The sequence below is a fragment of the Triticum urartu genome, chromosome 3 (genome assembly GCF_003073215.2).
Source record: "Triticum urartu cultivar G1812 chromosome 3, Tu2.1, whole genome shotgun sequence".
NCBI lineage: Eukaryota > Viridiplantae > Streptophyta > Magnoliopsida > Poales > Poaceae > Triticum > Triticum urartu.
The window spans coordinates 635,222,324-635,236,375 of NC_053024.1; positions in this window are offsets into that span (position 1 = coordinate 635,222,324).

Consider the following 14,052-nt stretch of genomic DNA (forward strand, 5'->3'; position numbering starts at 1 on the left):
CTCTGTTGCTCACGAGTTGGCCAGGATTGGCCGTAGTTGTGGTTCTGACCACTGTATGCAGTGGGACTCCAATGTACCAGCCATTGTTGGCGATTGTGTCTTGGGTGATATGCCCAAGCTCGTTAAGTAATAAAGCTATATTGCTTTCAAAAAAAAGTTTCAACAACAAAAACCCAAAAAGTTTAAAACATTACAAAGAGATGGAATCGGTAGCCCGGACGATTACATAGTCCTACCATTTTTGCGGGGCTTAATGTTTATACATGTATACGTACCTATACATTTGCGCCGCCTTCACATCCTGCGTGGGTGGCTCTTTTTCCCCTTTAATCACTAGCAGCGAAATAGAGTTCTTTTTCCTCATCGCTTGCGGACTCAAACCCTAGCGTCATCAGGACAGGCCAGCCTTCCAGCACCTTTCTTCGGCGGCTCTCCTTGGCCGATGAACCTTGTTCGTCGATGGTGAGGGACGTCGTCGAATCCACGCGTGTGGATCTTTTTAGGCTCTCGTAGTTGTTTTAGGATGTCCATCGTCTTGGCTTTGAGAATAACAATGACAGCGCTGAATAAAAAAATATTCAGATCCTTCTCCGACATGGCAATTAGTCCTATGGTCGGGGATGAAATTTGAAACCAGTCGGTTCAAGTAAGGATGTCATGGTGGCAGTGACATCCTCGTGGTGGACCTGTATCCTCGGGCTCCGCCACTGAGACAGTGTTCGCTCCAGCGCCGACGCAGAACTTGGGAGGTAGTACAGGAGCGGATGCAGATTGTGGTATGCATCGACAGAATGTGAAAGATGGTGGATCGTGTGTTGGGTCCATGGTTCGTGGATGACAGGTATGGTTTCCTCCTCCGACGTCAGTCGTGCGAGGGTATCAGATCTGGAGTTCGACGGTGTGTCCTGGGTGTTGCCCCGGTCTGATTTGTTCAATGAAAATGGTTTCGCCTGTGGTGGGCCACATTGGAGGTCCGCAAAGCTGCCTATCAAAGATGAAGCCACGTTGAGCTCGGGTGTGGAGGCGATCCGTCATTTGTTCATTTGGTGGCTTCTATGATGGTGTCGGAGGCAGGTGCCCGGCGTTGGTGTTAAGCACAGAGGATTCTTCGGTCTTGATTGTAATTTTACTTCTTGGTTGGTGTTTCTTTGTACAAATACTAACGTTTTGCTGCCTTTTTAGTTTTGTCCGGCCGATGTGTATGTGACTTTACTATGATCCTTATGATATAAATAAGACGCATATTACCATAAAAAAGACTCTTTCCCCCCTTTATTCAAAAAATTACACTCAATGATATGACTCGCCTTCAAGTTGAGTTTTTCATTTTCCCTCCTGGCTGCGACAACTAGGGCACTCATCTCCTCGAAACTGTTCATGAGCTCGTGGATCTATATCCTCTCTACTTGCCGCTCATGCGGCGGCTGGCACCGAGGGGTATGCTGGTGCCTTGACTCCGCCTAGTAGTTTTAGTTCAGCATTTTTTGAAGGAAATATGCCCTAGAGGCAATAATAAAGTTGTTATTTATATTTTCTTATATCATGATAAATGTTTATTATTCATGCTAGAATTGTATTAATCGGAAACTTAGTACATGTGTGAATACATAGACAAACTGAGTGTCACTAGTATGCCTCTACTTGACTAGCTCGTTAATCAAAGATGGTTAAGTTTCCTAGCCATAGACAAAGAGTTGTCATTTGATAAACGGGATCACATCATTAGAGAATGATGTGATTGACTTGACCCACTCATTAGCTTGGCACCATGATCGTTTAGTTTATTGCTATTGCTTTCTCCATAACTTATACATGTTCCTATTCCTATGAGATTATGCAACTCCCGAATACCGGAGGAACACTAGTGTGCTATCAAACGTCACAATGTAACTGGGTGACTATAAAGATGCTCTACGGGTGTCTCCGATGGTGTTTGTTGAGTTGGCATAGATCAAGATTAGGATTTGTCACTCTGTATATCTGAGAGGTGTCTCTGGACCCTCTCGGTAATGCACATCACTATAAGCCTTGCAAGCAATGTGACCAATGAGTTAGTTACGGGATGTTGCATTACGGAATGAGTAAAGAGACTTGCCGGTAACGAGATTGAACTAGGTATTGAAATACCTGTTGGCTGTTGGGGAACGTTGCAGAAAACAAAAAATTCCTACGGTTTCACCAAGATCCATCTATGAGTTCATCTAGCAACGAGTGATCGGATTGCATCTACATACATTTGTAGATCACGCGCGGAAGCGTTCAAAGAACGGGGATGAGGAAGTCGTACTCGACGTGATCCAAATCACCGGAGATCCTAGCGCCGAACGGACGGCACCTCCGCGTTCAACACACGTACGGTCAGCAGACGTCTCCTCCTTCTTGATCCAGCAAGGGGAGGAGAGGTTGATGAAGATCCAGCAGCACGACGGCGTGGTGGTGGATGCAGCAGTCACCGCAGCAGGGCTTCGCCGTTCTTCTACGAGAGGGAGAGGTGTAGCAGGGGAGAGGGAGGCGCCAAGAGTCAAGGGTGCGGCTGCCCCTCCCTCCCCCCTTTATATAGGCTCCCCAAGGGGGGGCGCCGGCCCTAGGAGATGGGATCTCCTAGGGGCGGCGGCCAAGGGTGGAGTGGCCCCCAAGGCAAGTGGGGCGCCCCCCACCCTAGGGTTTCCAACCCTAGGCGCAGGGGGTGGGCCAAGGGGGCGCACCAGCCCACTATGGGCTGGTTCCCCTCCCCACTTCAGCCCATGGGGCCCTCCGGGATGGGTGGTCCCACCCGGTGGACCCCCGGGACCCATCCGGTGGTCCCGGTACAATACCGGTGACCCCCGAAACTCTCCCGATGGCCGAAACTGCACTTCCTATATATAATTCTTCACCTCCGGACCATTCCGGAACTCCTCGTGACGTCCGGATCTCATCCGGGACTCCGAACAACTTTCAAACTTTCGGGTTACTACATATTCATATCTCTACAACCCTAGCGTCACTGAACCTTAAGTGTGTAGACCCTATGGGTTCGGGAGACATGTAGACATGACCGAGATGGCTCTCCGTCCAATAACCAACAGCGGGATCTGGATACCCATGTTGGCTCCCACATGCTCCTCGATGATCTCATCGGATGAACCACGATGTCGAGGATTCAAGCAACCCCGTATACAATTCCCTTTGTCAATCGGTACGTTACTTGCCCGAGATTCGATCGTCGGTATCCCAATACCTCGTTCAATCTCGTTACCGGCAAGTCACTTTACTCGTACCGTAATGCATGATCCCGTGACCAGACACTTGGTCACTTTGAGCTCATTATGATGATGCATTACCGAGTGGGCCCAGAGATACCTCTCCGTCATACGGAGTGACAAATCCCAGTCTTGATCCGTGTCAACCCAACAGACACTTTCGGAGATACCCGTAGTATACCTTTATAGTCACCCAGTTACGTTGTGACGTTTGGTACACCCAAAGCACTCCTACGGTATCCGGGAGTTACATGATCTCATGGTCTAAGGAAAAGATACTTGACACTGGAAAAACTCTAGCAAACGAACTATACGATCTTGTGCTATGTTTAGGATTGGGTCTTGTCCATCACATCATTCTCCTAATGATGTGATCTCATTATCAATGACACCTGTTGGGGAACGTTGCAGAAAACAAAAAATTCCTACGGTTTCACCAAGATCCATCTATGAGTTCATCTAGCAACGAGTGATCGGATTGCATCTACATACATTTGTAGATCACGCGCGGAAGCGTTCAAAGAACGGGGATGAGGAAGTCGTACTCGACGTGATCCAAATCACCGGAGATCCTAGCGCCGAACGGACGGCACCTCCGCGTTCAACACACGTACGGTCAGCAGACGTCTCCTCCTTCTTGATCCAGCAAGGGGAGGAGAGGTTGATGAAGATCCAGCAGCACGACGGCGTGGTGGTGGATGCAGCAGTCACCGCAGCAGGGCTTCGCCGTTCTTCTACGAGAGGGAGAGGTGTAGCAGGGGAGAGGGAGGCGCCAAGAGTCAAGGGTGCGGCTGCCCCTCCCTCCCCCCTTTATATAGGCTCCCCAAGGGGGGGCGCCGGCCCTAGGAGATGGGATCTCCTAGGGGCGGCGGCCAAGGGTGGAGTGGCCCCCAAGGCAAGTGGGGCGCCCCCCACCCTAGGGTTTCCAACCCTAGGCGCAGGGGGTGGGCCAAGGGGGCGCACCAGCCCACTATGGGCTGGTTCCCCTCCCCACTTCAGCCCATGGGGCCCTCCGGGATGGGTGGTCCCACCCGGTGGACCCCCGGGACCCATCCGGTGGTCCCGGTACAATACCGGTGACCCCCGAAACTCTCCCGATGGCCGAAACTGCACTTCCTATATATAATTCTTCACCTCCGGACCATTCCGGAACTCCTCGTGACGTCCGGATCTCATCCGGGACTCCGAACAACTTTCAGGTTACTGCAATATTCATATCTCTACAACCCTAGCGTCACCGAACCTTAAGTGTGTAGACCCTACGGGTTCGGGAGACATGTAGACATGACCGAGATCTCTCCGGTCCATAACCAACAGCGGGATCTGGATACCCATGTTGGCTCCCACATGCTCCTCGATGATCTCATCGGATGAACCACGATGTCGAGGATTCAAGCAATCCCGTATACAATTCCCTTTGTCAATCGGTACGTTACTTGCCCGAGATTCGATCGTCGGTATCCCAATACCTCGTTCAATCTCGTTACCGGCAAGTCACTTTACTCGTACCGTAATGCATGATCCCGTGATCAACACTTGGTCACTTGAGCTCATTATGATGATGCATTACCGAGTGGGCCCAGAGATACCTCTCCGTCATACGGAGTGACAAATCCCAGTCTTGATCCGTGTCAACCCAACAGACACTTTCGGAGATACCCGTAGTATACCTTTATAGTCACCCAGTTACGTTGTGACGTTTGGTACACCCAAGCACTCCTACGGTATCCGGGAGTTACACGATCTCATGGTCTAAGGAAAAGATACTTGACATTGGAAAAACTCTAGCAAACGAACTATACGATCTTGTGCTATGTTTAGGATTGGGTCTTGTCCATCACATCATTCTCCTAATGATGTGATCTCGTTATCAATGACATCCAATGTCCATAGTCAGGAAACCATGACTATCTGTTGATCAACGAGCTAGTCAACTAGAGGCTTACTAGGGACATGTTGGTGTCTATGTATTCACACATGTATTACGATTTCCGGATAACACAATTATAGCATGAATAAAGACAATTATCATGAACAAGGAAATATAATAATAATGCTTTTATTATTGCCTCTAGGGCATATTTCCAACATTGCCTCTAGGGCATATTTCCAACACTCGGAACACAGAAGACCGAAAGGTCGAGCATGAGTCGTATAGAAGATACGATCAACATGAAGATGTTCACCGATGTTGACTAGTCCGTCTCACGTGATGATCGGACACGGCCTAGTTAACTCGGATCATGTTATACTTAGATGACTGGAGGGATGTCTATCTAAGTGGGAGTTCATTGAATAATTTGATTAGATGAACTTAATTATCATGAACTTAGTCTAAAATCTTTACAACATGTATTGTACATCAAATGGCCAACGTTGTCCTCAACTTCAACGCGTTCCTATAGAAAACCAAGCTGAAAGATGATGGCAGCAACTATACGGACTGGGTCCGGAACCTGAGGATTATCCTCATAGCTGCCAAGAAAGATTATGTCCTACAAGCACCGCTAGGTGAAGCACCTGTTCTCCCTGCAGAACAAGACGTTATGAACACTTGGCAGACACGTACCGATGATTACTCCCTCGTTCAGCGCGGCATGCTTTACAGCTTAGAGCCGGGGCTCCAAAAGCGTTTTGAGAGACACGGAGCATATGAGATGTTCGAAGAGCTGAAAATGGTTTTTCAAGCTCATGCCCGGGTCGAGAGATATGAAGTCTCTGACAAGTTCTTCAGCTGTAAGATGGAGGAAAACAGTTCTGTCAGTGAGCACATACTCACTATGTCTGGGTTACATAACCGCTTGACTCAGCTGGGAGTTAATCTCTCCCGGATGACGCGGTCATTGACAGAGTCCTTCAGTCGCTTCCACCGAGCTACAAGAGCTTTGTGATGAACTTCAATATGCAGGGGATGGAAAAGACCATTCCTGAAGTATTTGCAATGCTGAAATCAGCAGAGGTAGAGTCAAAAAGGAACATCAGTGTTGATGGTGAATAAAACCACTAAGTTCAAGAAGGGCAAGGGTAAAAAACCCTTCAGAAGGACGGCAAGGGAGTTGCCGCGCCCGGCAAGCAAGCTGCCGGGAAGAAGCCAAAGAATGGACCCAAGCCCGAGACTGAGTGCTTTTATTGCAAGGGAAGTGGTCACTGGAAGCGGAACTGCCCCAAATACTTAGCGGACAAGAAGGCCGGCATCACAAAAAGGTATATGTGATATACATGTAATTGATGTGTACCTTACCAGTACTCGTAGTAGCTCTTGGGTATTTGATACCGGTGCAGTTGCTCACATTTGTAACTCAAAGCAGGAGCTGCGGAATAAGCGGAGACTGGGCGAAGGACGAGGTGACAATGCGCGTCGGGAATGGTTCCAAGGTCGATGTGATCGCCGTCGGCACGCTGCCTCTACATTTACCTACGGGATTAGTTTTAAACCTCAATAATTGTTATTTAGTGCCAGCTTTGAGCATGAACATTGTATCGGGATCTCGTTTAATTCGAGATGGTTACTCATTTAAATCTGAGAATAATGGTTGTTCCATTTATATGAGATATATGTTTTATGGTCATGCTCCTATGGTAAATGGTTTATTCTAAATGAATCTCGAGCGTATTGCTACACATGTTCATAGTGTGAGTACCAAAAGATGTAAGGTTGATAATGATAGTCCCACATACTTGTGGCACTGCCGCCTTGGTCACATAGGTGTCAAACGCATGAAGAAGCTCCATGCAGATGGACTTTTAGAGTCTCTTGATTATGAATCATTTGACACGTGTGAACCATGCCTCATGGGTAAAATGACCAAGACTCCGTTCTCAGGAACAATGGAGCGAGCAACCAACTTATTGGAAATCATACATACTGATGTGTGCGGTCCAATGAGTGTTGAGGCTCGCGGTGGCTATCGTTATGTTCTCACCCTCACTGATGACTTGAGTAGATATGGGTATGTCTACTTAATGAAACACAAGTCTGAAACCTTTGAAAAGTTCAAGGAATTTCAGAGTGAGGTTGAGAATCAACGTGATAGGAAAATGAAGTTCCTACGATCAGATCGAGGAGGAGAATACTTGAGTCACGAGTTTGGCACACACTTAAGAAAATGTGGAATAGTTTCACAACTCACGCCGCCTGGAACACCTCAGCGTAATGGTGTGTCCGAACGTCGTAACCGCACTCTATTAGATATGGTGCGATCTATGATGTCTCTTGCCGATTTACCGCTATCCTTTTGGGGGTATGCTTTAGAGACTTCCGCATTCATTTTAAATAGGGCTCCGTCGAAATCCGTTGAGACGACACCGTTTGAATTATGGTTTGGTAAGGAACCTAAGTTGTCATTTCTGACAGTTTGGGGATGCGATGCTTATGTCAGGAAACTTCAACCTGAAAAGCTCGAACCCAAGTCGGAAAAATGCGTCTTCATAGGATACCCTATAGAAACTACTGGGTATACCTTCTACCTCAGATCCGAAGGCAAGATCTTTGTTGCCAAGAATGGGTCCTTTCTAGAGAAAGAGTTTCTCTCGAAAGAAGTAAGTGGAAGGAAAGTAGAACTTGATGAAGTATTACCTCTTGAACCGGAAAATGGCGCAACTCAAGAAAACGTTCCTGAGGTGCCTGCACCGACTAGAGAGGAGGTTAATGATGATGATCAAGATACTTATGATCAAGCTCCTACTGAAATTCGAAGGTCCACAAGGACACGTTCCGCCCCAGAGTGGTACGGCAACCCTGTCTTGGAAATCATGTTGTTAGACAACGGTGAACCTTCAAACTATGAAGAAGCGATGACGGGCCCGGATTCCGACAAATGGCTAGAAGCCATGAAATCCGAGATAGGATCCATGTATGAAAACGAAGTATGGACTTTGACTGACTTGCCCATTGAACGGCGAGCCATAGAAAATAAATGGATCTTTAAGAAGAAGACAGACGCGGATGGTAATGTGACCATCTATAAAGCTCGGCTTGTCACTAAGGGTTATCGACAAGTTCAAGGGGTTGACTACGATGAGACTTTCTCACCGGTAGCGAAGCAGAAGTCCGTCTGAATCATGTTAGCGATTGCCGCATTTTATGATTATGAGATATGGCAGATGGACGTCAAAACGGCATTCCTTAATGGTTTCCTTAAGGAAGAATTGTATATGATGCAACCGGAAGGTTTTGTCGATCCTAAGAATGCTGACAAGGTGTGCAAGCTCCAACGCTCGATTTATGGGCTGGTGCAAGCATCTCGGAGTTGGAACATTCGCTTTGATGAGATGATCAAAGCGTTTGGGTTTACGCAGACTTATGGAGAAGCCTGCGTTTACAAGAAAGTGAGTGGGAGCTCTGTTGCATTTCTCATATTATATGTAGATGACATACTTTTGATGGGAAATGATATAGAACTCTTGGACAGCATTAAGGCCTACTTGAATAAGAGTTTTTCAATGAAGGACCTTGGAGAAGCTGCTTATATATTAGGAATCAAGATCTATAGGGATAGATCGAGACGCCTCATAGGTCTTTCACAAAGCACATACCTTGATAAGATTTTGAAGAAGTTCAAAATGGATCAGTCCAAGAAAGGATTCTTGCCTGTTTTGCAAGGTGTGAAATTGAGCTCAGCTCAATGTCCGACCACGGCAGAAGATATAGAAGAGATGAGTGTCATCCCCTATGCCTCAGCCATAAGTTCTATTATGTATGCCATGTTGTGTACCAGACCTGATGTAAACCTTGATGTAAGTTTGGTAGGTAGGTACCAAAGTAATCCCGGCAAGGAACACTGGACAGCGGTCAAGAATATCCTGAAGTACCTGAAAAGGACAAAGGAAATGTTTCTCGTTTATGGAGGTGACAAAAAGCTCGTCGTAAAGGGTTACGTCGACGCTAGCTTCGACACAGATCTGGATGACTCAAAGTCACAAACCGGATACGTGTATATTTTGAATGGTGGGGCAGTAAGCTGGTGCAGTTGCAAGCAGAGCGTCGTGGCGGGATCTACATGTGAGGCGGAGTACATGGCAGCCTCGGAGGCAGCACATGAAGCAATATGGGTGAAGGAGTTCATCACCGACCTAGGAGTCATACCCAATGCGTCGGGGCCGATCAAGCTCTTTTGTGACAACACTGGAGCTATTGCTCTTGCCAAGGAGCCCAGGTTTCACAAGAAGACAAGGCACATCAAGCGTCGCTTCAACTCCATTCGTGAAAATGTTCAAGATGGAGACATAGAGATTTGTAAAGTACATACGGACCTGAACGTAGCGGATCCGTTGACTAAACCTCTCCCTAGAGCAAAACATGATCAACACCAGAATTCCATGGGTGTTCGATTCATCACAATGTAACTAGATTTCTAACTAGATTATTGAACTCTAGTGCAAGTGGAGAACTGTTGGAAATATCCCCTAGAGGCAATAATAAAGGATTATTATTATATTTCCTTGTTCATGAATAATTGTCTTTTATTCATGCTATAATTGTGTTATCCGGAATCGTAATATACATGTGTGAATATAGACACAACATGTCCTAGTAAAGCCTCTAGTTTTGACTAGCTCGTTGAATCAACAGATGATCATGGTTTCTTGAACTATGGACAATTGGATGTCATGATAACGAGATCACATCAATTAGGAAGAAATTGTGATGGACAAGACCCAATCCTAAACTAGCACAAGATCGTATAGTTCGTTCGCTAGAGTTTTTCCAATGTCAAGTATCTTTTCCTTAGACCATGAGATCGTGTAACTCCCGGATACCGTAGGAGTGCTCTGGGTATACCAAACGTCACAATGTAACTGGGTGACTATAAAGGTATACTACGGGTACCTCCGAAAGTGTCTGTTGGGTTGACACGGATCAAGACTGGGATTTGTCACTCCGTATGACGGAGAGGTATCACTGGGCCCACTCGGTAATGCATCATCATAATGAGCTCAAAGTGACCAAGTGTCTGGTCACGGGATCATGCATTACGGTACGAGTAAAGTGACTTGCCGGTAACGAGATTGAACGAGGTATTGGGATACCGACGATCGAATCTCGGGCAGTAACATACCGATTGACGAAGGGAATTGTATACGGGGTTGCTTGAATCCTCGACATCATGGTTCATCCGATGAGATCATCGAGGAGCATGTGGGAGCCAACATGGGTATCCAGATCCCGCTGTTGGTTATTGACCAGAGAGCCGTCTCGGTCATGTCTACATGTCTCCCGAACCCGTAGGGTCTACACACTTAAGGTTCGGTGACGCTAGGGTTGTAGAGATATGAATATGCAGTAACCCGAAAGTTGTTCGGAGTCCCGGATGAGATCCTGGATGTCACGAGGAGTTCCGGAATGGTCCGGAGGTGAAGAATTATATATAGGAAGTGCAGTTTCGGCCATCGGGTGAGTTTCGAGGTCACCGGTATTGTACCGGGACCACCGGAAGGGTCCCGAGGGTCCACCTGGTGGGGCCACCCATCCCGGAGGGCCCCATGGGCCAAAGTGGGGAGGGGAACCAGCCCATAGTGGGCTGGTGCGTCCCCCTAGGCCCACCCCATGCGCCTAGGGTTGGAACCCTAGGGGTGGGGGGCGCCCCACCTTGCCTTGGGGGCTACTCCACCCTTGGCCGCCGCCCCCCTAGGAGATCCCATCTCCTAGGGCCGGTGCCCCCCCCTAGGGGAGCCTATATAAAGGGGGGAGGGAGGGGGCAGCCATACCTTGAGTCTTGGCGCCTCCCTCTCCCCTGCTACACCTCTCTCTCTCGTAGTATACGGCGAAGCCCTGCTACTGTGACGCCCTGCATCCACCACCACGCCGTCGTGCTGCTGGATCTTCATCAACCTCTCCTTCCCCCTTGCTGGATCAAGAAGGAGGAGACGTCACACTGACCGTACGTGTGTTGAACACGGAGGTGCCGTCCGTTCGGCGCTAGGATCTCCGGTGATTTGGATCACGTCGAGTACGTCTTCCTCATCCCCGTTCTTTGAACGCTTCCGCGCGTGATCTAGAAAGGTATGTAGATGCAATCCGATCACTCGTTGCTAGATGAACTCCTAGATGGATCTTGGTGAAACCGTAGGAAAATTTTTGTTTTCTACAACGTTCCCCAACAAGAAATATAATAATAACCATTTTATTATTGCCTCTAGGGCATATTTCCAACAAGATCTTGATGGACCTCATGGATAAATTGACGACTCTGTTGACTGCCGTGGTAGAACCGGCGGATAAAGCCCAACATGACGTAGAGGTGGCACGCGTACGTGAAGAGATGGTGCAAGCTAAGGAAAATCTAGCTACAGAGGAAGTCAGGATGGCAGCAGAGCGGGCGGCTTTGGATGTTCGTGCTCAACAGCTTCAAGCGGAGACCTTCCGGCTCTCGGTGGATCTGAACGCGTTGAACGAGGTCATGAGGAGGAGGCATCAAAAACCCAATCACGTCTTCCTCTGACGCTCGATCCTAGGAATCTTTTTCACACACCCGGAGTCGGGGGAAGTAACCCACCGGAGGCACCCCGGATTACAACACCCGGCGCACCGGTCTAGCCGCGTGCCATGGATCCACCTCGCATAATTACCGCTCCGCCTCATTACGTCCCAACACCGCTGGGTCACTTCTCCAACCCTTTGGAAAACCTCATCGCAGCATCGGCTTGGCTGGCGGCTCTTCTGATGGAAGGTGACTCACCGGCGGCGATTGAAACACGGAGGGTAAGGGAACTTCTTCAAACAGCTCTGGCGCAGCAGGATGCATACTCCTACAGTCGAGACAGGATCCATTCAACTCCTCGCCCAAGCCGGAGCCCGAGTTACAGTAGGCACATGGAATCCACAATCGGCCATACAAGCATGAGCCGGTGCGGGCTGGAGGCCCTAACTTGGCGGATCAGGAGAGGATTCGTCAAGAGGCGGAATGAGAAGCAGCAGATCAGGCGGCTCATCAAACTTTTCCGGCTTATCCAGCAATCTCGGTCGAGGCAGGAGTGGCCACAAGAACCGGAGGCGTTCCTTGCTTGGTGCCGGCCATACTTAATGAGCATTTGGCAAAGGACTTTAAGGGGCCTCGTAAGGTGCCTAATTACACAGCTGACTTACAGCCCGGGGCTTGGATTGAGAGTTATGAGATGGTTATGGAGTTATTGGAGGTCAGCGATGCAGCAATGGCCAAGTATTTCACTATGATGTTAGATGGAACAACTCGTACTTGGTTAGAGGGATTGCCACCCAATTCTATCGGCTCATGGGCGGAGTTGAAGGCCCGGTTCATCCAGAACTTTAAAGACACGTGTAAGAAGCCTATGTCGATTGTGGACCTAACCAATTGCAAGCAAGAGGATGGTGAATCCATAACCCATTGGGTGCGCCGGGTCAAGGAGATAATACATTCATCTGATAAGATGGATGCCGGCTCAGCAGTCTTGATGTTGGAGAAAAATTGCCATTTTGAACCTCTGAAGCAGAAGCTGGGGCGGCTCAAGCGTGACTATAATGACATGGGAACGTTAATGTCGGCTCTCGTCAAGTATGTTGATTCTGATACTACCAAGGACCCGGTGTCTGACGAAGAAAAGGCAACGAAGGGAAAGAAGAACGGCAACGACAAGGGTCACCAGCATAACCCGGCAAATCAAGGAGGTAATAAACGTAAGGCTGATGAGTTTGCTGCTAACACCAATGCACAAGGAGGAAATCAACGGCGCAAGGGCAGACAGCCCCCTCGGTCGGGCGGGTCAGGTCCCACCCTTGAGCAATTATTGAATGAGCCTTGTCCAAAACACGGCACCCGGGAGAAGCCAGCCACCCACCTATGGAAATATTGTACGATCATGAAGGCGTTTAAAAAAAGCGTTTGATGGAGGTCACGGCCCAGGTGGTGGCTCAGGTGGAGGTGGTTTCCAAGGCCCGGGCGCCGGCTTAGGTGGAGGAGGATTCCACGGTCAGGGTTATCCTGGTAACCAAGGAGGGTATAATCCGCAACCCGGCCAAGGTAATCAGCAACAACAGTCCGGATATCAGAGCAATCCGAAGCAGCTGAATAGTGGGCAATACCATGTATTCACCACTAGCTTATGTAAGAGAAACCAGAAACTTCACAAGAGGGTCGTCAATGTCGTTGAGCCGGCGGTTCCACGTTACTTACGTTGGTCAGAGCAGCCTATTGTGTGGAGCAGAGAGGATCACCCACATCGGGTCGATAATCTGGGACACTTGGCTTTGGTGGTAGCACCTCAGGTTGGTGGATACAAATTCACTAAAGTACTCATGGATGGAGGCAGCATCATCAACATCCTCTACTATGAGACGTTCCGCCGGATGGGATTGACTGATAAGAGTCTTAAACAATCCAATACTGTTTTTCACGGTGTGGTTCCTGGCAAGTCGGCATACCCAGTGGGTAAGATTGAACTAGAAGTAGCCTTTGGAGATGAGTATGACTCCAGAGCAGAAAAATTAACCTTTGAGGTGGTTAAGATCAAAAGCATGTATCATGCTCTGTTTGGATGGCCGGCTTATGCCAAATTCATGGCTCGGCCATGTTATGTGTATCTACAGCTTAAGATGCCGGGTTATAAGGGCACCATTACAGTACACGGGAGCCGGAAAATAGCTTTGGAGTGTGAAGAAGGTGATGTTGCCTATGTTGAATCTGCCTGTGCAGCAGAGGAGTTAAAGTTTTACAAAGATCATGTTGACCCGGCAGACATGACGTCTTTAAAGAAACCAACAACAGAGCATGAGCCGGTGTTGAAGTTCAAATCAGCTGATGACACCAAGATGGTTGACTTTGTGCCTGGCGACTCATCCAAGCAGTTCATCATC